The sequence below is a fragment of the Chiloscyllium plagiosum genome, unplaced genomic scaffold (genome assembly GCF_037043375.1).
Source record: "Chiloscyllium plagiosum isolate Xiang-an unplaced genomic scaffold, Cpla_swu_hap1 HiC_scaffold_39, whole genome shotgun sequence".
Classification (NCBI taxonomy): Eukaryota; Metazoa; Chordata; class Chondrichthyes; order Orectolobiformes; family Hemiscylliidae; genus Chiloscyllium; species Chiloscyllium plagiosum.
The window spans coordinates 30,574,630-30,600,339 of record NW_028270177.1 but is presented as its reverse complement, the minus strand read 5'-3'; the positions used below and the strand labels follow the sequence as shown (position 1 = coordinate 30,600,339).

The 25,710-nt window shown below is 43.6% G+C and overlaps 1 protein-coding gene and 1 pseudogene across 9 annotated transcripts in view; one reads left to right on the top strand and one right to left on the bottom strand.

Moving 5' to 3' along the window:
- LOC122541051 (multiple C2 and transmembrane domain-containing protein 2-like) overlaps nt 1–25,710 on the top strand; it is a 487,119-nt gene that overhangs the window by 21,002 nt on the left and 440,407 nt on the right. Inside the window, exon 1 of one of the 9 annotated variants that reach the window (XM_043677548.2) lies at nt 24,476–24,572. The exons of the other annotated variants lie outside the window; for them this stretch is intronic. The gene's annotated coding sequence lies outside the window, so the exon portion shown is untranslated. Of the gene's footprint in view, nt 1–24,475; nt 24,573–25,710 lie in introns of those variants that run through there. 9 annotated transcript variants of the gene reach the window in all.
- On the bottom strand, nt 755–1,034 carry LOC122540852 (large ribosomal subunit protein eL37-like; annotated as a pseudogene).

Below are 25,710 nucleotides of genomic sequence, written 5' to 3'. Positions count from 1 at the left end.
GTGGCTATACACTTAGCACAATTTTCTTTTATATTCATACAGCATGGAAACAGACTCTTCGGCCCAACCAGTCCACGTTGAACATAATCCCAAAGTGAAATAATCCCACCTGCCTGTGCTTGGCTGATATTCCTCCCAACATTTCCTGCTCATAACCTTATCTAAATATCTTTTAAATGTTGCAACTTTGCCGGCATCCTCCGCTTCCTCTGGAAGTTCATTCCACACAAGAATCACTCTGTGTAAAAAAAAAAAATATCCTATACCCTCGGGGAAGACACCTACCATTCACCTGACCTGTACCCTTCGTTACTTTCTGAACCTCTATAAGGTCACCTTTCTGTGAAAGAAGCCTATCCAGCATTTCCCATAACTCAAACCCTCCATCAGAACATAGAACATTACCGCGCAGTATAGGCCCTTCAGCCCTCAATAGTCCCACAGGTCGATGCAACATTCTGAAGCCCATCTAACCTACTCTATTCCATTTTCATCCATGTGTTGATCCAATGATCAATTAAATGCCCTTAAAGTTGGCGAATCTACTGCTGTTGCAGGCAGGGTGTTCCATGCCCCTGCTACTCTCTGAGCAAGGAAACTACCTCTGACATCTGTCCTATATCTATCACCCCTCAATTTAAAGGCATTCTCGGCAACTTCCTGGTAAATCTTTTGTGAACCTTCTCCAGCACGATAATATCCTTAACTTTCCAAATGTGAGCTTTGTTTAGTAGGTAGGTAGGTACACTTTAGTTCATGCAGTGCTGGAGGACGCTGTTGGGGAACGTCTGGGTCTCAATGTGGTCCCCATGTGGAAACCATTCCTGAAGCTGTGATAAACCACCTCTTAAGTGCCTCAGCCAACCTGAACCTATTGTGTTTCTCATTTTGGTGTCTGCACTCCAGTTATGCTTCCCCTTTCTCTTGTCGTTGGGTTTCTGCAGGTGAATTGCCTTAGCCCCACATTGCCGGCAAAACGTGTGGGTCTTGTTCTGCTTCCTACCAAATGACAATGTTCCTTTTGTCGGAACAAATCACTGCAGATGCTGGAATCTGTGTTGAAAATAACGAATGCAGGAGGTCATGGTGGGTCAGACAGCATCCGTGGAGAGAGAGCAAGCTAATATTTCGGGTCTCGGTGACTCTTCATCAGAGCTGACATGAAGTGTGGAGGGGGCAGCATTTATTGTATAGTTGAGGGGTGGGGAGTTGGGTGCTGTTGTGGGGCATGCGGTTGTGGGGGTGGTGGGGTGCAGATAGTTCAGATTAGATATCAGCGCAGTGTTCCCTTTGTCAACTTCGCTACAGGCTCAAGTGTGAAGCCAACTTTTGATCTTTTCTTTTGAAGTTCTCCTTTTGTTTTATAGTTTAGTTCTGTGATCTGATGAGCTGTTTCACTAAAATATTATCTTTAATTGATATATGTGATTTTTGCAACTATAGTCATAAATTACATTGTTACCATAAAACCCTTACAGTGTCAAAACAGGTCATTCAGCCTAACAATTCCACACTGACCCTCTGAAGAGTATCCCACCCGGACCTATCCCCTTACCCCATAACCTTACATTTCCCATGGCTAACGTACCTAACCTACACATCCCTGAACACTACGGGCAGTGTAGCATCACCAATTCACCTAATGTGCACATCTTTGGACTGTGGGAGGAAACCTACACAGACACGGGAAGAATGTGCAAACTCCACACAGACAGTCGCCCGAGGCTGAAATCAAACCTGGGACGCTAGTATTGTGAGGCAGCAGTGCTAACCACTGAGCCATTGTGCCCCATTGTTGCTAATGGGCATGTTCCTTTGTGTCAGCAAGTGCAGTCATTATCAAAGTTTTAATCTGTTGTGACCTGGCATACACTGAGGGCATTGGAATCAATCATGTCTTTTGAATGATTGACTCTGTTTTTAAAAAAGCACCTGCAAGGTGCAGTGGAGCTCATTAAAATTAATTTTTGGTTTTAAACCCATTTCTTGCCCAGGACTATCTCACAAAGAGGATGGGGGGTGAACAGCTGCTATTTGTGTGATAGTGCCTCCATATTTTGTTTTTCACTGAATTGAAAGCAGGATTGCAATTTCAGATAGTGGGCGATGATGCATGGAATTCGTGACTTAAGATTTGGATGAGAGGCATCGACATTTGAGCTTGGACTGATATGTGCCAAGTATCAGTTGTATCGTTTGAGTGCCAGGCAATGACCCTCGCCAATAAGAGGAGAAAGTGAGCACTGCAGATGCTGGCGATCAGAGTCAAGAGTGTAGTGCTGGAAAAGCACAGTCGGTCAGGCAGCATCTGAGGAGCAGGAGCGTCAACGTTTCGAGCATAAGCTTTTCATCCTGGTGAAGAGCTTATGCTCAAATGTCGATTCTCCTGCTCCTGGGATGCTGTCTGATCGGCATCACCAACCATCCGCATTTGGCATTCAATTGTATGACCATCATTGGATCCCTCAATCAATATGCTGTGGGTTACCACTAACCATAAACTGGACAGGGCTCACCATGTAAGTACAAGGGTAGGTCAAAGCTTGGAAAGTTTGTGGCAAGTAACTCACCTCCTGGCTCTCAAAAGCCTGTCTACCATGTACAAGGCTCAAGGGGGAAATGTGATGGTATGCTCTCCATTTGCATGGCTGAGTGGAGCTTCAACAATGCAAGAATCTTGACACCATCCAGAACAGAGCAGACCTCTTGGTTGGCATCACTTCCATCATTCACTCCTTTCATCACCGTCTACAAGGTTCACTACAATAACACACCAAGCCAACCTCAACAGCACCCTCCAAACCCATGGTTCCTACTATCCAGAAGGACAAAGGCAGCAGATACATGAGAGAATCACCCCTTGCAAGTTCCCCTCCAAACCTGAAACCATTCTGGGTTGGAAATATATCACTGTTCTCTGAATGTTGTTAGGTTAAAACCCTGGAACTCCCGTTCTAACGTCATTGTGGATCTACCTACACCACATAGGAATCTCACCACCATCACCTCAATGGCATTTGAGGTTAGGCAATAAACACTGTCCTAACCAGCAATGCCCACACCCTGTGAATGAACAATAAAAATAAATTGCAAGTTATATTTTTTCAGGCAGCACAGGTCTCTGTGACGTACATTGGAAATTAGACAATGTCAAGTAAAGTGAATCAGTGCCTCTATGTTGTATTTGCATCTGATTGAAGTCTGTCCCCAGAACTGCACTTTACACTGACATTGATAGACCGAGGGAGAGGGTGATGTCGACATTGGAGAAGTAATCCAAGATTATTCTCTGGGAACCAAGGGTTTATATCTCGCATTTGACCTTGCTGGAATTTAAATTCAATTCATAAAGTCTGTCTCCAATGATGGTGGCCACCATAACAACTATTAATCTTTGTAAAATTCTTCTTGGCTCACTGAATGTCCTATAGGGAAAGAGACTGCCATCCTTTCCTGGTCTGGCCTTTGTGTGACTCTAGACTATGTTTGACTCAACTGCCCTGTGCAATGGCCAAATGAACCATTTAGCTCTTAAATGAATAGGGCCAGGCAACACACTGCCAGCGATGCCCACCTCATGTGAAAGTTTTTTTTAATGTGTAAGAAGTCTAGCCATCAGCGCTTTAGGCCAACTCTTCTCACTTTTTCTGATGTTTCTTGCACGGCGATTCCTTCATTATTCGAGTCATTTTTTTGACCCTAAGGTCAAAATTGCTTGACTTACACGGGTGTCTTTTTACTTGCTGCAATGGAAGCTGTTGGGTTTGAGGACAGTGTATTTCCTGCCCCAACTGCTGTTTGCTATCTGTTGTGGTCTCGAGTAGGTGAGCAGTGTCAATGTGGAAAGTTGCTTGTATATCTCGTCCTCTGGTGTGTGGCAGCTCTATTCTATTTACAGCTCGTTTTGGTTTCGTTCTAGGAGCTGTGTTGTTCCATGAACTGCTCTTTGCGGGTCATACACAAACATTTCTAATTCTGGAACGGCACTTCTCTAGAATGAGGCACTAAGACTTTTCTAATCATACAATCTCCCTCAATCGTAAGGGAATGACACCTTGTACATCCCAAGATGTTAAAGTTCACCCTGAGAGGAATCATAGACTGCGGTTGTCATCAGCATTAAATTTTGACCTTCAGGACCTATTCCATTTCCCTAACAAAGGCAAGAGGATGTCTGGATCATATAACACCTAACTTATCTGATTAATTATTGTGGTTCCAATGGAAACTTTAATTGTAGCGTTTTGCTTTTGACTTCAGTCACCTTTTCTTAGCCTGATTCAAATATGACTTGCAGGCTACAACCTTTCACGTCTAGTGAGTTTGAGAAGATTTGTAGCTCAGGCTGAGGTTCTGGATGTAGGTTTGCTCGCTGAGCTGGAAAGTTCATTTTCAGATGTTTAGTCAGTAACTAGGTAACATCTTCAGTGAGCCTCCAGACAAAGCACTGCTGAGGATTCCTGTTTTCTAATTATATGTTTGGGTTTCTTTGCGTTGTTGATGTCATTTCCTATGGTGATGTCATTTCCTGTTCTTTTTCTCAGGGGGTGGTAAATCGGGTCTAAGTCAATGCGTTTGTTGATAGAGTTCCAGTTGTAATGCCATGCTTCTAGGAATTCTCGTGCGTGTCTCTGTTTGGCTTGTCCTAAGTTGAATGTGCTGTCCCAGTCAAAGTGGTGTCCTTCCTTATTTGTATGTAAGGATTCTAGTGAGAGAGGGTCATGTCTTATTGTGGCTAGTTGATGTTCATGTATCCTGGTGGCTAGTTTTCTGCCTGTTTGTTCAATGTAGTGTTTGTTACAGCTCTTGCACGGTATTTTGTAAATGACATTAGTTTTGCTTGTTGTCTGTATAGGGTCTTTCAGGTTCATTAGCTGCTGTTTTAGTGTGTTGGTGGGTTTCTGGGCTGCCATGATGCCAAGGAGTCTGAGTAGTCTGGCAGTCATTTCCGAAATGTCTTTGATGTAGGGGAGAGTGGCTAGGGTTTCCGGACACATTTTGTCTGTTTGGGTTTTGGGTTGTCCTAGGACAAGACAAACCGAGGCATGCACGAGAATTCCTAGAAGCATGGCGTTCCAACCGAAACTCAATGAACAATTAAATTCAATGATTAATATGTCACATTTACGTATCTAGTTTTGGACCAAAACTTAATTATTCAAGTAAAAACTGATGAAACTGCAGATATTGGAAACCAAAAATATAAAAGGAAATTGTTGAAAAGGCTCAGCAGGTCTGGCAGCATCTGTGGAGAGAAATCAGAAGGAAGGGTCTGTGGTAGAGATATTGAACCTGAAACATTAACTTTGATTTCTCTCCACATATGCTGCCAGTGCTGCTGAGCTTTTCTAGCAATTTCTATTTTTGTTAATTATTCAAGTTGTAACTTTTAAATTCTTCAAGGTTTAAAATTGATCAGTTCTTTTCACAAAATGTAAACGTCTTTGATTTATCATTTGTTCCTAATACTCAACTTTTCATAAAATATACAAATAACTTGAGTTTCTTAACCTGCACTTTTTTTTACGATAAGGAGAAAATTTGGTGGATATTTTTCAAGTTGATCTTTATTTTCTGTGGAATGATTCCTGCTGCTTGATAGGGTCTACCACTTGTGCCATGTACGATACTCGCTCTTAGACGCAAAGCAAATGGTGATCGAGAGAAGATGATGTGGACAATGGGGAGTTGTTTCCTTGGGGGAGACAGTTTCTCATTGTTGTGCAGTTCTCCTTCGCTGTGCGACCTGCTGTATTCCTGATCCAGTGAGGCAGAACTGCACCAGTAAGATGATGAATGCAGGGGATTGTGGCTGTAGGTGTACTGCTGTCAATCAGTCAAGTCTTGACTGGCTGAGTGCAGAGAAGCCTTGTCCCCTGGTGATTTTGTCATGCAGTTTTGAGAATGCAAAATGGGTGGTGGTTAGGGGGTGTGAAGTTGCTCTGCCTCCTCTTCCCTTCACAAATGTTGAGGGGGAAGGTTTCAAATACTCTGTGGTGACATTACAGCAGACCATAGTTTTCTCCATATTTGGATAATTTACATCAGTGGAAATTCTCAATATTTATGACGCATCCACTCTACCTGCTTATAATTATGAGTTAGCTAAATGAATGGGTTTGTATATAACAGATGCAACACAATGTCAATAAATGCGAGATTATCCACTTTGGTAAAAAGTACGGAAGGCAGAATAACACCTAAATGAGGAGAGGTTGGGAAATATTGATCTCAGAATCCCTACAGTCCCTTTGGCCCATCGAGTCCACACTGACTCTCCATCCAGATCCCTGTAACCCAGCATTTCCCATGGCTAACCCACTTAACCTCCACATCCCTGGACACTAGGCAATTCAGCATGGCCAATCCACCTTAACCTATACATTTTTGGACTTCGGGAGGAAACTGGGGCATCAGAAGGAAAACCATGCAAATGCACAAACAGTCACCCGAAGCCTAAATCGAACCTGTGTCGCTGGTGCTGTGAGGCAGTAGTGTTGATCACTGAGCCATCATGATGTCACTAAATAATGCACTCCCTCTTGGGGAATTGAACACAAATTTCCTGCGTAATAGGCGTGGGTACTAACTGCTATACTAACCAGGAAGTGAGATGTTCATAGGGGTCTAGGTGTCCTATTCAAGTCACCATGCTGACCCAGCAAGCAGTTAGGAAGGCAAGTGGAATGTTAGCCTTCATTGCAATGGGCTTTGAATTCAGGAACAAAGACGTCTTGCTGGCTTTGTATAGAACCTTGGTGTGACTGCACCTTTTTGTACAGCTTTGGTTCCCATATCTGAGGAGTGTTGTACTCGCCATAGGAGTGCAGCAGAGGTTCAGGAGGATAGTGGACAGCGAAGAAGGTTACCTCAGATTACAACGGGATCTTGACCAGATGGGCCAATGGGCTGAGAAATGGGAGATGGAGTTTAATTTAGATAAATGTGAGGTGCTGCATTTTGGGAAAGCAAATCTTACAAGGATGTTGCCAGGTTGGAGGATTTGAGCTATGGGAGAGGAATTGAACACCAGTCTCCTGCATGATAGGTGTGAGTACTAACTGCTATACTAACCAGGAAGTGAGATGTTCATAGGGGTCTAGATGACGTACAAAAGTAGGACCTAGTGTCTAGGTAACCTACAAAGCCTCCAGTCTGAAAACAAACCCTCCACTACCACTCTCTGTCTTCTACTTCAAGCCAGCTCGGTATCCAAATGGCTAGTTCTCCCTGTTGGAGCGTTGGAGGCTGAGGGGTGACTTTATAGAGGTTTATAAAATCATGAGGGGCATGAATAGGATAAATAGACAAAGTCTTTTCCCTGTGGTGGGAGAGTCCAGAGCTAGAGGGCATAGGTTTAGGGTGAGAGGGGAAAGATACAATAGAGACTTAAGGGGCAACTTTTTCACGCAGAGGGTGGTACGTGTATGGAATGAGCTGCCAGAGGATGTGGTAGAGGCTGATACAATTGCAGCATTTAAGAGGCATTTGGATGGGTATATGAATAGGAAGGGTTTGGAGGGATATGGGCCGGGTGGGACTAGATTGGGTTGGAATTTCTGGTCGGCATGGACATGTTGGACCGAAGGGTCTGTTTCTGTGCTGTACATCTCTGACTGTATGAGTCTCGAAGAATGAAAGGTGACCTCATTGGAGGTTTAAAAAGTCCTTTCAAAATGTGACCCTTTTGATAGCTGCAGAAAGGATGTTTACCCAGGGTGGGGCAGGTGACATTACCTGAGAATATAGACAATCCATGTAAGACTGCGATGAGAAGGAGTTTCTTCATTCAGAGGACAGTGAATCTTTTGGAATTTTTTTACCCGAGGGAGCTGTGGAAGAACTGTCATTGAGTAAGTTCAAGTGAGTAGATTTCTGGAGACTAATGGCATCAAAAGATAGGGGGACTGTGGGGAATGCTGACATTGAGGTAGATGCTCAGCTGTGATCTAACTGGGTGGCAGAACAGGATTGAAGGGCTGAAAGGCCTGCTCCTGCTCCTATTTCCAACTTCTCAACTATACATCACTTTGGAGGTAACCGACTCGAGAGGTTCCTCCTTCACTCAACATTACCAGAAGAGCATAAGACAAAGGAGCAGAAATTAGGCCAATCGGCCCAACATGTCTGCTTCACCATTTAATCACAGCTGATATGTTTCTCTACCCCATTCTCCCACTTCCTCCCTGTAACCCTTAATCACCTTGACAATCAAGAACCTATCTATCTCCGTCTTAAATACACTCTATGACCTGGCCTCCACAGCTTTCTGTGGCAGTGAGTTCCATAGATTCACCATTCCTGACTGGAAAAAGTTTATCCTTCTCTTCATTCAAAAAGGTCTTACCTTTACTGTAAGGGTGTGCCCTTGGCATAGATACTGTCAAGAGTGGCAAGTCAACCATACCGTCATACAGCACCGAGACAGACCCTTTAGTCCAATCAGTCCATGCTGACTATAATCCCAAGCTAAGCTAGTCCCACCTGCCTGTGCTTGGTCCATATCCCTCCAAACCTTTTCTATTCATTAACCCATCCAAATATCTTTTAAACATTGTAATTGTACCCACATTCACAACTTCCTCTGGAAGTTCATTCCACACACGAACCACTCTCTGTGTAAAAATAGTGCCCCGCATGACTTTGTTAAAATACCTCTCCCCTCACCTTAAAAATGTGCCCCTAGTCTTGAAATCTCCTACCCTAGGGAAAAGACACCTGCCATCCACTTTATCTATACCCCTCATGATGTTATGAACCTCTGTAAGGTCACCCCTCAACCTCCTCTGCTCCTGGGAAATAAGTCCCAGCCTATCAAGCCTCTCCAAGTTGAAATCCTCTAAGCCTGGCAACATCTTGGTAAATTTCTTCTGTACTCCAGAACTGGCCTCACCAACATCCTGTCCAATCTCAACAGGACATTCCAACTCCTATACTCAAAAGTCAGCAAAGAATCCGACCTATTGCTAGGCCAGAGCATCACCAATTCATGTCCTTCTCACTAGTTGAAGGTATTGTTTCTGTCTGATAAGCAGCAGGCCCGCCATTAGTGAACTGTCCTCATTGTCCGGGAATATCATTTTGGTTCAACTCTGTCACACCTGATGGGGCTGCATGTGTACACTTTTTATTCAAAAACAAAACATCAGGTTAGCCTTGATGCTTGTCATAAATAACATAAATTGGCAAGGCAGCAGTGTTGTCATAGCGACAGAAAAGCAAACCTTAGCAATCAGGACGCGGTTATCAAGTCTGCCCTGTGGAGAAATCCACGCCTTCTCTCTTTCTAAACTGTCTTTGAATGCCTCACGCTTCATACATTGACATAATTGTGCATGATGCATGTTTTTAACTGAAGTGATATTCTGGTGTCCAACTCTCTGGCCTTGTGGGAGCCTGCTGTCAATGACCAGATCTCCAGAGCCATCTAAACCTGCCCTAAGGGTCTGTGTGCACCATCTAATTTGATCCTAATGAATCTTACTTCCTTATCTATCACCCATACAGACATATCTGCTCAAGACACAGACACACACACACATATTATACGCACACACAGACGCACACATATACACATATATATACACACACACACATATACAAACACTCCTCCAATGAATATACCTTATGTACAGTTTTAAGCAGTTTTGGTTGTGCTGGTGAAGATTAATGATATGTTGTAATCTTTCCATCTTTTTAAAAGGAACCCTACAAAACCCATCACTGTCCAATCAGAAGCTGTCAAGATTTATCCTTTCGGATGTTAACTCTCGACATCGAGAATATAGTGAGATCTTCCATGAAGGAAGGGTGGAGATGTGGACTGGCTAGGGGTGGGGAGGAAGGGAGTGGGCTTTGGTAGTGAAGGGGATTATGTAGCAGTGGGGCTGACCAACTCTGGTGAGAGGTGGGACTGAGTGTGGCTCGGTGCGTGGTGTATGGACTTAATGCCCAAAGTATGGATAATTGATGTGGTGGGGAATTTGGCCTGGAAGAGGGAGTTGTAAGCAACTGGCTGTGATATTAAAGAGTTAATTTGCTCTGCTCCTGCAAGAAATTGAATGCCGTAGGGGTAGGGTGGTGTGTCTTTGTCTTATCAGTGGAATGTGAGAGGTTTACATTCCCATCGCCTGCCATTCAGGGATGATTTACATTGTCATCCAGAAATCAATAAGAGCATTATAGTTGGAATTCTAACTACACCCTGTAGTTAAAAACACAATTCACACCAGATCTGGCCATTAAGGGATGATTTGCATTACATTGTTTCTGCAGGTGAGGTGGTCACTGCATTGTATCTTGAGCGGCAGGTGACTGTGAGGGAGTGACTGGGGAGGGGGGTTATCTTGTAGGCATTACTAACTGTGATGTAAAGATCTTGTATAAAGGAAGGGCTGTTTCCTTTGTTTGGGAAGAGCGCTTGTCACGATCCCCGTAAGCCGTGTAAGGTGTATGTTAAAGGTTCCACCAGAGATACCCGTGGACATGCCTCGCAAGCGTGGCGAGGAGGATTCAGAGTTCCTCCAAAGCTTGTGCTGTACTGTGCTTAATAAATTGTTGTTCACAGAAGTTGGTGGTTTGGAGCTGCATCAAGTATGTAAGAACCTCAGGAAAAAAAAACTTAACGTGGCTAATGGCTGTGCTTGGGGAAGGGAGTTCCATACTTCCTGCTCACCTTTTGGGCACACAGTAGACTGTTTAATTTCGGCCCACGTTCTTGGTGTATGTGGTGTTACGGCTAAATCAGTTGCTTTCCTGAGGGTGATGTGAGAAGGTTGGCGGAAACAGCTACCCAACAATGCAAATTAAGTGGGATATCTTATCATTTGAAGATTCATTTTCTAAAGCAATCTTCATTCACGCGGTAAAATACAAAGTTCTAATTGCTTTCAGTAGGAAAGACAGGTTGAAACAAGTAAAGAATATGCTGCTGAATGTGTTTATAAAGTCACCCTGCTCCTCATCTTACAGCCATCACTGCTTCTGCACAACCTCGTGACATTTGTTTATGTTATTATTTTGCTGTTCAAAGGTAGTATTGTGATTAGTGGCCAGTGTTTGGATTCTGAGCCAGACTCTTGAACTCCAGATGTCTCCTTGACCTGAGACACACTGTTAATTAATCTTATCACAGAAGTTGCCTAATCTACTTGGTTATTTTCCCATTTTTTTTCTGTTTTTATTTTGGGTTGTCTTACTATTCGACTGTCACCTGTGATATGACCGAAGCTTTGTGTAATGATTGGAACGAGCTCAGCCAGGTGGTCCTCATAGAATTTGAGTTCCCTGATTGGGGCTGTTAACCTGGTCCAATCAGGGAGCCCTGGCTGACATATAAACAGGCGTATCAGAGGTTCTGATCACTCTGAGAGATGGCTCTGAGGGAGCTGGACCCATGTCAAGTACTATGTGTAAATAAAGGGTGAGTTGGTGTTGGGATATTGTGGAGTTATTTCACTTTGGAATTGCATTGTGAGGTCATATTGTGTTTGGGTAGTGTTTAGTCCTCATAGAAACCTATAAAATTCTAAAAGGACGGGTTAGGCTAAATGCAGGAACGCTATGTTCGTTGACCAGGGAGTGCAGAGCCAGGAGTCACATGCTAAGGGTACAGGGTAGACCATTCAGAACTGAGATAGTGAGAAATTTCTTCACCCAAAGATTGGTGAGCCACAGAAGGTAGTTCAGGCCAAACATTAAATGCCTTCAGGAAGGAGTTAAATATAGTTCCTCGGGCTAAAGGGATCAAAGGGTATGGAGAGAAAGCTTGAAGAGGGTACTGATCTGGACCATTAGCCATGATCATATTGGATGGGGAAGCGGGCCTGAAGGGCTGAATGGTCCACTCCTTATTTTCCATGTTTCTGATGTATGTGCCTCTGAACTTGGAAGTTCCAGGTTCAATTGGGGCAGCACAGTAACTCAGTGGTTAGCATGACTGCCTCACTGTGCCAGGGACCTGGGATTATCGAAGCCTTCCCGCGAGCTTCAGTGGGTAAGGGAGGACTCCCTACTGGAGTCTACTCAACCTTCCCTTGTTCTTTCCCTGAGATCATTCAATTGCCTGAAGTAAAATTTTTACAAGACGACCATTAAAGGTTTAGCACGTTTAAATAAACATTTACGACAGTGTCACAGTTACAGAGTAACAAGATACCAAGTCTGAGTTTAAGCCGAGGTTCTACAACCTCAGCAGAGTAGCGGTACCCAGCACTTACTAACCTCGTGCACTCTCAGACTACTCTGAAAATGGCACTCTCAATCTTGAGTATCTATTCGGTTTTTGCCCTCTAAACATGTCAATTAAACTCGTGCTGATGAACGTGATGTCCTCCCCACATTCCTGATGTGCTTGTGATGAACTTGTTAGTCTTTTGTTGACCGATCACATTACTAGAATAGCGATAATGAAACTGCCCTTGTACTGACTCAGGTAATGACGTTAAGTGTTGAAATTCTCTAAAGTTTGGTCACATATTCATCAGCCCATGTCTTTGCTTAAACCTGATTATTGATCTTTTTACGTCTTAAACCCATTCCTCATTGCTTTCCACCTCACACGCTTGGTCAGTAAACTCTTTATTCAAACCCTTACTGTCTTTCTTCATAGGTACTTGATCTGGCAAAGGCTTTTTTCCTCCTTGATGACTAATTTTTAAGATTCGAAGCTGCCTAAACTTGTTCTTGTACAGAGCTGGATTTCCTGCTTTTCCCAGCAAAGCTATCTTACTTAATACTTTTTCCTTTTTCTTTATTTCTAACATTCTTTGCTTTCTTTAATTCCATGCTTTCCCTTCGTGTCCTTTCGCAGGATCGATTCCAGCCTCCAGTGATTGCCTGTGTGGAGTTTACACATTCTCCCCGTGTCTGCGTGGGTTTGCTCTCTCAGTCCAAAGACGTGCAGCTGAGGTGGATAGGCCTCCTGATGAAGGGCTTTTGCCTGAAACGTTGATTTTACTGCTCCTCGGATGCTGCCTGAACTGCTGTGCTCTTCCAGCACCACTAATGCAGAATCTGGTTTCCAGCATCTGCAGTCATTGTTTTTACCTAATGTTAAAATTACCCGTAGTGTGCAGGCTATATGGGTTAGCCATGGGAAATGCGGGATTACTGGGATGGAGTAGGGGGTTGGGTCTGGATGGGATGCTCCTCAGTGAGTTGGTGTGGACTTGAAAGGCCGAATATCCTGCTCCTATACTGTAGGAATTCTTTGAATTGGCCACCAAGTCCTGAAGTGGCAAGGAAGAACAGCAGAGACTATACTTTTTGTTTTCCTGAGTTGATGTTTGAAGGACAGAGGTTGGCTAGGATACCAAGGAAGAATCTTTCCTGCTCTTTTTTTTGAACAGTATGTTGGGAATTTTTACATCCACCTCGAGAGCTGACAAGATTTCACAGTTCAATGTCATGTTCAAAAGACAACAGCACCATCCAAAAAGCACTGCTTCTGTCAGTGCCAACCACAATAATTTTTTTTTTGCTCAGGTTTTTGGAAAGGGGCCGTGAATGCACAGCTTTCTGACTCTGAGGCTAGAACACGACTCAGCAGTGGTATGTCATTTTAACTAGGACGGGGGTCAAAAATTGCCCCACACCACAGCAAAAGCAAAATCCTCTTGATGCTGGAAATCAGCTGGGGACATAACACAAGGCAACCGGAGAGATAAAACTGAATAAAACTAGGCACCAATATAGAGATTTGAAGCATTTGAGGTAAATTGTTTTAATTGACTCGCAGGGTGTAGACACCTAAGGCTGTGTCAGCATTTATTGCCGGTCCCTAGTTACCCTAAGGAATGGCAATATATTTCCAAGTCAGGGTGGTGAGTGGCTAGGAGGGGAACTCGCAGATGGTGGTGATGGTCTTATGTATCTGCTGCTTTTGTCCTTCCAGACGGAAGCGGCTATGTGTTTTAGGTGCAATCTGAGGATCTTTGAATATCTGCAGTGCATCTTGTAGATAGTACACACTGCTGCTGCTAAGCACTGGTGGTGGTGGGAGTGGGCTGCTTGTGGATGCAGTGCCAATCAAGTTTGCTTTGTCCTCGATGGGGTCAAGCTTCTTGAGTATTGTTGGGGCTGTACCCACCCAAGCAAGTGGGGAGTATTCTATCGCACTCTTGACCTATCCCTTACTTGTGGTGGACAGACTTTGGGGAGCCAGGAGGTGAGTTACTCACTGCAAGATGGTGAGACTCTGAGATACATTTAAAGGGAAGCAAGACATTGACATGAGGAATAGAAGAATCCAGAGGAACCTCGATTATCCGAAGGACATGGGCAGGGAGTATTTCATTCGGTCAATCGCATTCCAGATCATCAAATGCTGGATAGCATGGTTTAGCCAAGCATCAGGACCTTGCGATCTTGCCGGATAATCTGATATTCGGATACTCGAATGCCAGATAATCAAGGTTCCTCTGTACATTGATGGGGTGACATGAAAGGGAGAGGAGGAGGAGGAGGTTTGTGTGGAACATAAACAGCAGCAGCAGAGATTACTTGGGCAGAATGGCCTGCTCCTGTGCTTAATCCTATATTGTTATTTAGAAAGGTGTATAGTGGAATGGAACTCTGCTATTTCTATGAACTTGAAGGAAGTAAAAGCATAACTGGAATAAATACCTGTTTTAACGACTTGAATTTTTCCTATATACCGTTCAGAGAGGATAATATTTTAGTTAAAGAATTCTTTACTTCTGTGCCAAAACCGTGCTTGCATTTGAAATGTTATATTGTTGTTATTTTGTTGCTTTTAATAATGCTAGATAGATCTCTCAGTTAACACGCATCTAAGAGGGAGAATTTACAGAACTAGCTGTTGAAAATTGACTTATTCTGGAAGAACTTTAACATTATATAAGCATGAAGGAAATGTTATGAATTAACATATCCTGAACTTTGATATAGGGGATAGATTTTCCAAAGTAATGTGTGATGGAGAAAGAAAGATGCCAGTTATTTTAATCCTTTGGTAACAAATATAAAGCTAATAAGATTTATGTTTCAGGGCTGTCTCTAATTCAGGTTAAAATAGAGGATTGCGGGGGGAATCATGTGACATGTTCTAAACTCTATTCAACAATAAGCTTAAGTGATTTGGAGGGAAACCCAAGTCGTTTTACATGGAAGAAAGTGCAAGATGCTTTTAGTGACAAACAATGACCAGAGCAGCGCTGCTGTTGCTATGGAGTCATACAGAATGGAAACGGACCCATCAGTCCAACCAGTCCATGCTGAACATTATCCCAGTACATGGACTGTTAGTCTCAAAGTACTAAGGAAACTCTAACAATATCAAGTTTTGTAAAGAGCTATACTTTAAATTTTCTGTTTAATTCTAAGATAGAAAAGACCTGACGTCTAGAAAATAGCTAATCAGTGTTTCTACCTAGATGCAAGGCCCATGTGATTCATGTTGTCATAGAGATGGGTTTTGAGCGAGTAGATGTCTGTGGAATTGAGTTAGATTTTCCTGAGAGGATCTTTCTCACTCCTTTTGAAAACCCTTGTACACTGTCTGGATTCAGAGTGGAGAGTAAAGAGGTAAAGGCAGCAAACCTCTCTTGTCTACCTTGTAATGGGAGATCACCTTCTGACTGAACAAACAAATTTCATGAGGGTTTAAACGAAGCTGGCAGATTGGCCTAGCTTTGGCTGGGAAAAGTGACTTCCAATTTGTCTGTCACCATGAAAGCCAGTTTGGGATCCTTAAGTTATCTGGCAAAAGCAAAAGGAAGTTAGAATGTCTTTTGGCTGTTGAAGAATGAACTTTTCACCGAAGGGGAAATGTGTAAAAGTGAAAGGAGATTTTTGGTTCTTTAACATGTGCAATTGAAGGATCTGTTCCAAATTATTGAGTTAGTATTTAGTCAGTTTTTGTTGCAATTGTTTCGTCCCCTGGCTCGGCGACATCATCAGTGCTTGGGAGCCTCGGCGAACAGAACCACAACAACGAGCACCCGAGCTACAAATCTTCGCACAAACTTAGTATTTAGTCAAATAAACCAAAGAACCATAGACACTAGAAAGCAGAAGCAAACAGAGAAGTTGCTGGGAAAACAGCAGGTCTAGCAGCATGTGTGGTGAGAGAGGCAGTTAGCATTTTGGGTCCAGTGATTCTTCTTCAGAACTGACTGTAGTTGGGAACAGATTGGTATGTATATTGAAGATGGGATGGGGGCGGGGGGGAGAAGGAGGAGGAGTAAACACAAGTTGGAGAAGAAGTCACTGTTGCTTGCCACTTCCTGTTGCCTGCCATTTCAACATACCACAGTGTTTCCTGGCTAACATCTCTGTCTCAGGCTTGCTGCAATGCTCCAGTGAAGTTTAGCACAAGTTGGATGAACAGCAACTTCCTTTCCCCTTGGGGAGCCTACAGCTTTCAGGATTCAATATCAAGTTCAATAATTTTAGCGCTTGAACCTATATCCTCTCTACAACCCCCATATACCAGGCCTTGTCTTCACATGGACTGCTTCCACAAACAAAACTGTTCGCTGCTAACCATCCCTATTAATAGCTGTTGATTCCCCGAAGCTGACGTTTACCCACTCCTTTGTCTGTCCAACTCTTGTTCTCTCTGTCTGGGCTTGATCTCCACCTCCACCACCTCCTCCTCCTCCTCCCCCCCCCACCCCACCTTCAGCATTTATACCAACCTTTCCCAGCTACAGTCAGTTTTGAGGAAGAGTCACTGGATCTGAAATGTTAACTCTGCTTTCTGTCCACAGATGCTGCCAGACCTGCTGAGTTTTCCCAGCAATTCCTGGTTTTTGTTAGTTTAGTCAATGTTGCTTTGAGTTTGGTATTAGAATAAAAGTCCTACAATTTTTGAAACCTTCTTATTTGATCCTTTCAGTTATTCATTGGAAATTTCTTTTCAAAACATTACTGATTTCTATAGCAACAGTAACACTTGCCTTAATTTTGTTACCCTCCCTCTGAAAGCACATATTCTAACTTTGTGTAATGGCTTTAGGACATTGGAGTTACCTTGTGGTGATGTCTTGGAGCTACTCCTCACTGGGTTTAAAAAGTGCAGTGAGTGGGGAGTTTAAGAGCAAGCTAGAAAGAAGTGGAGAGAGTGACTGAAGCCTGATGTTGAGCCATGTTGTTTGAAACTTGTGGGGAAAGGTTGAGTAGACCAACCAGCATTAGGTGTAGGGTTTATAGAATAGTCTTTTGATAACATAACAGAAAATTAGAGCCTGGTGTATGTCTGAGTACGATGGATTCTATTTAGTTGTAACACGTCATAATGAAAGCCAAAGCTGGAAGATAGCTTGTGAGACTACCTTCTCTTCGACTAGCCTTGAACTTAAACTAATGCGTAATGTCACAGAAAATAGGACTAACGTAATGGACAAATCTGCTTATTCAATACCCATTGTTATGTCTGATGTTTAACTGTCTCATCAAATGTTATCCCATCGAAATATATAAAATTCCTAAAGGAAGCTTGGTTATGGAATCTAGAATGAAAGGTCACAATCTCCTAATAAGTGCTAGGACTGAGGTGAAGAGAGACGTCCACATTCAAAGGATTACAGATCTTTGGGATTCTCCACAGCAGAGGGTTGTGACTGTTCAGTTGGAGTGGATTGTATCCCTAGAGGATTGCTTCACATAGCCATCCAGCCGTACAGCCTTTTTATTCCTGTTTATCCCTGGGGAATATTTGATGGAAGTGACAGTAACCGCCTTTTTTAATGTCTCAGTAATTTTTCTCCAGGATTGCACGCAGCATTATCCTTGAGACTGGTCTTCAGTAACTGAAGATCAGGCCAGGTCTGTTGGGTTGGAAAACTTCGTGGCAGAGTATGTTCGAGGCTGAAATGCACAGATCTTTACAATCTAAGGAATTCAAGAGATCTTAGGTTCGTGCACGAATCATAGAATTGCTGCAGTGTTGAAGCCATTTGGCCCCTCCTGTCCACACCGACCCTCCGAACAGCGTCCCACCCAGACGCACCCCCCCCCCCCCCCACAATTTATACATTTCCATGGTTAATCTACCTAGTCTACACATCCCTGGACACTACGGGCAATTTAGCATGGCCAATCCACCTAACCTGTACATCTTTGGACTGTGGGAAGAAACTGGAGCACTGGGAGGAATCCCACACAGACACCCGTCCAAAGGTGGAATCTAACCTGGGTCCCTGGTGGTGCTAAACACTAAGCCACTGTGTCCACCCACTGGGGAGGTGGAGCTGTCGTGAATGATCATCTTGAATCTCATTGTTTTGTGGTGCAGGTCAGGCAGGTAGTTTCTTACATTATTACCTTGGCGGAGTTTTGAAAGCATTAGCCTAGCTTTGACGAAATCGGGTTCTGTTTTAGCTGAGCAAGAAAGGGACGATGAGTCAGGATCTGCCAGGTAAGATAATATACTGATTGCAAAACCACAGTGCAGTAGAACAAAATGATCAGTTTCTTAGTGGAAGTTTCTTCCGTGCCAACCGTGGGACATTAATCCTTGCCACGGATCAGCGCGGCTGGTTGCTGTTAATTAAAAGAGCAGGTTACTCGGGTTTCTGAAAAGGATATTCAAGCTTTGTTATTGGTGAAATTGAGTATGTACTCTCGCCGATGTTATTGTAATTCAGGAATGTTAAGTCTGCACAAGCAGGCAAAGTCAGTTTGGTGCAGAAAATGAACAATTGTGGATCAGGTCATGGGGAACCAATAATCTGTTGGGTTTCGTGAGCTGCATTCAATGCAGTTGCACAACCTTTTTCACCAAATGATTGGCAGAGGATTCATTGGGAAGGAGACTGGATGTGCTTCAGGGCAAATTGTTTTCAAATAAAGAAAGATGTCTTTTTGTTTGACGTGACTCAATCTTTGATGCCTTCAGCAAAAGTAGAGGAACAAAGGCTCAGGTTTGCTTTTCTTACGACAGACGTGGTGTATATGGAGGGCTAGCACCAGCAATAAATGTAAGTGCAAACTCCCTGTATTGCAGCTCAACTTCCGTGTGATTGTTCATCTCTAAACAGATGGTGTCACGATGCATTCAGTTACTCTGCAATTTCTGACCAAGTATCTGGTGGACTCTAAAAGCTTGAGTAAGAGTCCAGAAATGGGAACACCATCCCAGAAGCTGTTTCAGTTTTAGTAATTTCAATTTAATATGTTTTTCTTCAGTACTTTACCATTTATACAGCTTATTCAGAACTTTATTCTGTAATCCGAGATGGCGCCAAAACATGGCGACATTATTCACTTTTCACTGTGTGCAAGTGACAATGTATTAAATAACCCGAAATCTAAATGAATCAAAGTGGTGACTACATTCAAGAACATCTTTGTCAGGTCCAAGGTTTAGAGTCAAAGTTTATCTTTCATGGTGAAATCTGATACAGCAGGAAGGTGAGGGAGTGAAGAATTTTTAAGGCCATATGGAGATGCATGGGGCGGGGGGAGTGGGCCTGGTATAGTGGCTCAGGGAGTAGCACTGCTGCCTCACAATGCCAGGGACCCGGGTTTGCTTCCAGCCTTGGGCTGTGTGGAGTTTGTACATTCTTCTCGTGTCTGCATGGGTTTCCTCCATGTGCTCCGGTTCACTCCCACAGTCCAAAGATGTGCACGTTTAGAATTGGCCATGCTAAATTGCCCCATAGTGTTCAGGGATGGGTAGGTTGGGTGCATTAGTTAGGGGTAAATGTGGAGTGGTAGAGGAATGGGTCTGGGTGGGATACTCTTTGGAGATTGGTGTGGACTTGTTGGGCCGAATGGCCTCTTTCCATATTGTAGGGATTGTATGATTCAATGCAGCCTTTTTCACTAAGTGAAATCCTTGAGTGAGCATGCTCAGATTGACAGGAAACTTTGAAGATTCAGAGGGAAGGAGACCTGATTTAAAGTGTGGACATGCTGTAAGGGGAAATTGTTTTCAACTTGGCAATAAAAAACATTTTTTTTCACGCAGTTCAATCTTTGAACCTTTTATCCATTGTGTTCCCTCACTTTAACAGAGATGTCAGCTGTTCCCAGAAGAATGTCAATACTGTATTAGCTTCACAACATGGGAATAAATAAATGGCTACCAAAGCTGAGTAAGCTTGTAAAATTTGAACTAATGAGTTCAGTACTGAAAGAGCTATTCTGACCCATTGGGAAGCTGTGCCGTTCCTTTTTTATTCCCCCCAAACTGGGAACTCAAGGTAAAAATAACCACAGATGCTGGAAATATGAAATAGAGAAAAGGATTCTGGGTAATCCAAGATGGAAGATGGGAATAGTTTCTGGCTGTAACAGGCTATTCCTTTTTTGAGGTATTTTAGGTGTTGGAGGTTATTTCCTCAAATCCCAGGATCAGCAATTACTGTTTTATGTGCTGTTGCATTTTTTGGAATTTTGGAGAAAAAAGCAATCAAAACAACAGCACCTTTAAAAGAGAGAGGAATAGACAAAGGCCGCACGTGGTGAGGTCAGTGCAGGAGAGAGAGAGAGAAAGAAAGAAAGAAAGAAACCCACACTCCTCCCTGACACAGCAGTAAACCTGCGAAGTTACTGCCTTTGCTGTTTGAATTCATGTATTGCTCGACACCGGAGTGCATCTGGGAAAAGTTTTAAATGTGGCCTTACAGTAAGTCTGCAGTAGTGAGTAGAGTGGGTTCTTTCTTGATTATATGTTTTATTGAGATATGTTTCCTGATTAAACTTAAAAATATCAGCCATAAGTGTTAAGTTAGCCTGGAGCAGTGTTTTGTAGAGGAATAAGACAGTGCTATTTTCTGGGTCTGTAGATTGGAAGAAGCAAAAATGGCCTTTAGTAGAGTGATGTGCTCTTCTTGTCGGACGTGGGAGTTTAGGGAGAGTTTACAGGTTACTGAGGATTATATCTGCAATAAATGCCATTAGTTACGAATCCTATCAGATCGAATGGATCAGTTGGAGATACAGTTTTTTTGATTAGATTCCCTACAGTGTGGAAACAAGCCCTTTGGCCCAACCAGTCCACACCGACCAATTAGAGGCAATGAGGAATTTGCAAGAGCAGGGGGATGTGATGGATGGCAGTTATAGGAAGCGAAAAATGTTGCATATGGAGCTATGAGGGAGGAGCTGGCCAAAGTTCAATGGTGCAATACCCTAGCAGGGATGGCAGTGGAGCAACAATGGGTATTTCTGGGTATAATGCAGAAGATGCAGGATCAGTTCATTCCAAAAAGGAAGATATATCCTAAGAGGAGGCAGGGGTGGCCGTAGCTGATGAGGGAAGTTAAGAATCACATAAAGTCAAAAGAGAAAAAGTGTAACATAGCAAAGATGAGTGGGAAAACGGAGGACTGGGAAGCTTTTAAAGAACAACAGAGAATTGCTAAGAAGGAAATACACAGAGAAAAAATGAGGTACAAAGGTAAACTGGATAAAAATATAAAGGAGGATAGTAAAAGCTTTTTTAGGTATGTGAAAGGAAACAAAAATGGTTAAGACTAAAATTGGGCCCTTGAAGACAGAAATTAAATATATTATGGGGAACAAAGAAATGGCAGAAGAGTTGAATTGGTACTTCAGATCTGTGTTCACTGGGGAAGACACAAGCAATCTCCCTGAGGTAACAGTGGCTGAAGGACCTGAACTGATGAGAATTTATATTAGGCAGGAAATGGTGTTGGAGAGACTGTTAGGTCTGAAGGCTGATAAGTCCCCGGGGCCTGATGGTCTACATCCCAGGGTACTGAAGGAGGTGGCTCGGGAAATCGTGGATGCGTTGGTGATTATTTTCCAGAGTTCGATAGATTCAGGATCAGTTCCTGCGGATTGGAGGGTGGCTAATGTTGTCCCACTTTTTAAGAAAGGAGGGAGAGAGAAAGTAGGGAATTATAGACCAGTTAGTCTGACCTCAGTGGTGGGAAAGATGGTGGAGTCAATTATAAAGGATGAAATTACGACACATCTGGATAGCAGTAACAGGATAGGTCAGAGCCATCATGGATTTATGAAGGGGGAATCATGCTTGACTAATCATCTGGAATTTTTTGAGGATGTAACACTGAAGATGGACAAGGGAGATCCAGTGGATGTAGTGTACCTGGATTTTCAGAAAGTCCCACATAGGAGGTTAGTGAACAAAATTAGGGCGCATGGTATTGGGGGCAAAATACTGACTTGGATTGAAAATTGGTTGGCTGGCAGGAAACAAAGAGTAGTGATAAACGGCCCCCTTTCGGAATGGCAGGCGGTGACCAGTGGGGTACCGCAAGGATCAGTGCTGGGACCACAGCTTTTTACAATATACATTAATGATATAGATGATGGTATTAAAAGGAATATTAGCAAATTTGATGATGATACAAAGCTGGGTGGCAGGGTGAAATGTGAGGAGGATGTTTGGAGATTACAGGGTGACCTGGACAGGCTAGGTGAGTGGACAGATGCATGGCAGATGCAGTTTAATGTGGATAAATATGTGGTTATCCACTTTGGTGGCAAGAACAGGAAGGCAGATTACTACCTAAATGGAGTCAAGTTAGGTAAAGGGGCAGTACAATGACTGATTAACAAGAACACCGAGATCTCAACGAAAGCAAGCATGCAGGTACAGGACGCAGTGAAGAAAGCTAATAGCATGCAGGCCTTCATAACAAGAGGGATTGAGTATAGAAGCAAAGAGGTTCTTCTACAGCTGTACAGGGCCCTGGTGAGACCGAACCTGGAGTATTGTGTGCAGTTTTGGTCTCTAAATTTGAGGAAAGACATTCTGGCAATTGAGGGAGTGCAGCATAGGTTCACGAGGTCAGTTCCTGGAATGGTGGGACTAGCTTATGTTGAAAGATTGGAGCGACTAGGCTTGTATACCATTGATTTTAGAAGGCTGAGAGGGGATCTTATTGAGACGTATAAGATTATTGAAGGATTGGACACACTGGAGGCAGGAAACATGTGTCCGCTGATGGGTGAGTCCGAACCAGAGGACACAGCTTAAAAATAAGGGGTAGGCCATTTAGAACAGAGTTGAGGTGAAACTTCTTCACCCCGAGAGTGGTGGGTGTATGGAATGCTCTGCCCCAGAAAGCTGTGGAGGCCAAGTTTCTGGATACTTTCAAGAAAGAGTTGGATAGAGCTCTTCAGGATAGTTGAATCAAAGGTTATAGGGATAAGGCAGGAAGAGGATACTGATTGTGGACGATTAGCCATGATCATAATGAATGGTGGTGCTGGCTCAAAGGGCAGAATGGCCTACTCCTGCACCTATTGTCTATTGTCTATAGATACAGTCACATAGATGGGTTAACTTCTGGAAAGGTAAGAGAGGTAGGCAGGCAGTGCAGGAGTCTTCTGTGGCTATCCCCATTTCAAACAAATGTGCTGTTTTGGAAAATGTTGGGGGGTAAAGAACTCTCAGGGGAATGTAGCAACAACAGTCAAGTTTCTGGCATCAAGACTGGCTCTGATGCAATGAAGGGTATGTTGGGTTCCAAGAGATCAATTGTGTTGGGGGACTCTTTAGTCTAAGGCAGAGACAGAAGTTTCTGTGGCCAGCAGTGAAAACACAGAATGGTGTCTGGCTTCCCTGGTGCCAGGATCAAGGATATCTCCGAGTGGGTGCATAATGTTCTCACGGGAGAGAGGGACCAGCAGGAGGTCATTGTACACATTAGAACCAATGACATAGGAAGGGAAAAAGATGAGATTCTGAAGGGCGAATATAGGAGTCAGGCAGGAATTTAAAAAGGAGGTCCTCGAGAGTAGTAATATCTGGTTTACTCCCAGTGCAATGAGCTAGTGGGGGCAGGAATAGGAGGATAGGGCAGATGAATGTATGGCTGAGGAGCTGGTGTATGGGAGAAGGATTTACATTTTTGGATCATTGGAATCTCTTCTGGGGTAGAAGTGACCTGTACAAGAAGGACAGATTGCACCTGAATTGGAAGGGGACTAATATACTGGCAGGGAGATGTGCTAGAGCTGGGATCTAAGTGGGACCTCCCACCCTCGGCTCCACCCCCTCCCCCCATCTCTCCCCACCCCCCCCAACACACACACACACACACACACACACACGCACACTTTCCCTGGGTTCCACACAGGGATGAACCGTAAAACCCCCACTTCCCCAGATAATCTCTCCAACTTTATTGTGTACAGGGCAGAGGTCGAACCTGTCAAGAAATTGTGTGTGAGAGTGTGTGTATATACACGTGCACTATTTGGGGGTAGTGGTGGGTGGGGATGGACGGGGGTGAATGGGGTGGGAGCAGAGAGTATTGGGGGTGGCGGTGGGTGGGCTCTCATACACAGTGTGCTTTTTCCTAGTCTCCTGAACGGGGAGCAGACTTCACAGAAAATTCTGAGACTCTGAGGAAATCATTAACCGAATAGTCAATTATCAGCCCATCTCGTTCAAATAGTCAAGGTTCCCCTGTGCATGTATTTGGAAAGGCTAGGACTGATTACGGATAGTCAACATGGCTTTGTGCGAGGGAAATCAAGTCTCACAAACTTGATTGAGATTTTTTTTTGAAGAAGTAACGAAGAGGATTGATGTGGTGGATGTGATCTTTATGGATTTCAGTAAGGCATTCGACAAGGTTCCCCATGGGAGACTGATTAGCAAGGTTAGATCTCATGGAATACAGGGAGAACTAGCCACTTGGTTCGAGAACTGGCTCAAAGGTAGAAGACAGAGGGTGGTGGTGGACGGTTGTTTTTCAGACTGGAGGCCTGTGACCAGTGGAGTGCCACAAGGATCGGTGCAGGGTCCAATACTTTTCATCATTTATATAAATGATTTGGATGTGAGTATAAGAGGTATAGTTAGTAAGTTTGCAGATGATACCAAAATTGGAGGTGTAGTGGATAGTGAAGAGGGTTACCTCCGATTACAGCGGGATCTAGATCAGATGGGCCAATGGCCGGAGAAGTGGCAGATGGAGTTTAATTTAGATAAATGTGAGGTGCTGCATTTTGGGAAAGCAAATCTTAGCAGGATTTGTACATTTAATGGTAAGGTCCCAGGGAGTGTTACTGAACAAAGAGACCTTGGAGTGCAGGTTCATAGCTCCTTGAAAGTGGAGTCGCAGGTAGATATGATAGTGAAGAAGGCGTTTGGTATGCTTTCCTTTATTGGTTAGAGTATTGAGTGCAGGATTTGAGAGGTCATGTTGCGGCTGTACAGGACATCAGTTAGGCCACTGTTGGAATATTGCATGCAATTCTGATCTTCCTATTGGAAGAATATTGTGAAACTTGAAAGGGTACAGAACAGATTTACAAGGATGTTGCCAGGGTTGGAGGATTTGAGCTATAGGGAGAGGCTGAACATGCTGGGGCTGTTTTCCCTGGAGCATCGGAGGCTGAGGAGTGACTTTATGGAGGTTTACAAAATCATGAGGGGCATGGATAGGGTAAATAGACAAAGTATTTTCCCTGGGGTGGGGAGTCCAGAAGTAGAGGGCAGAGGTTCTGGGTAAGATGGGAAAGATATAAAAGAGACCTAAGGGGCAACTTTTTCACGCAGAGGGTGGTACGTGTTTGGAATGAGCTGCCAGAGGAAGTGGTGGAGGCTGGTACAATTACAACATTTAAGAGGCATCTGGATGGGTATATGAATAGGAAGGGTTTGGAGGGATATGGGCCGGGTGCTGGCAGGTGGGACTAGATTGGGTTGGGATATCTGTTCGGCATGGACGGGTTGAACCAAAGGGTCAGTTTCCATGCTGTATATCTCTATGATTCTTTGACTTTCAGCAGAAA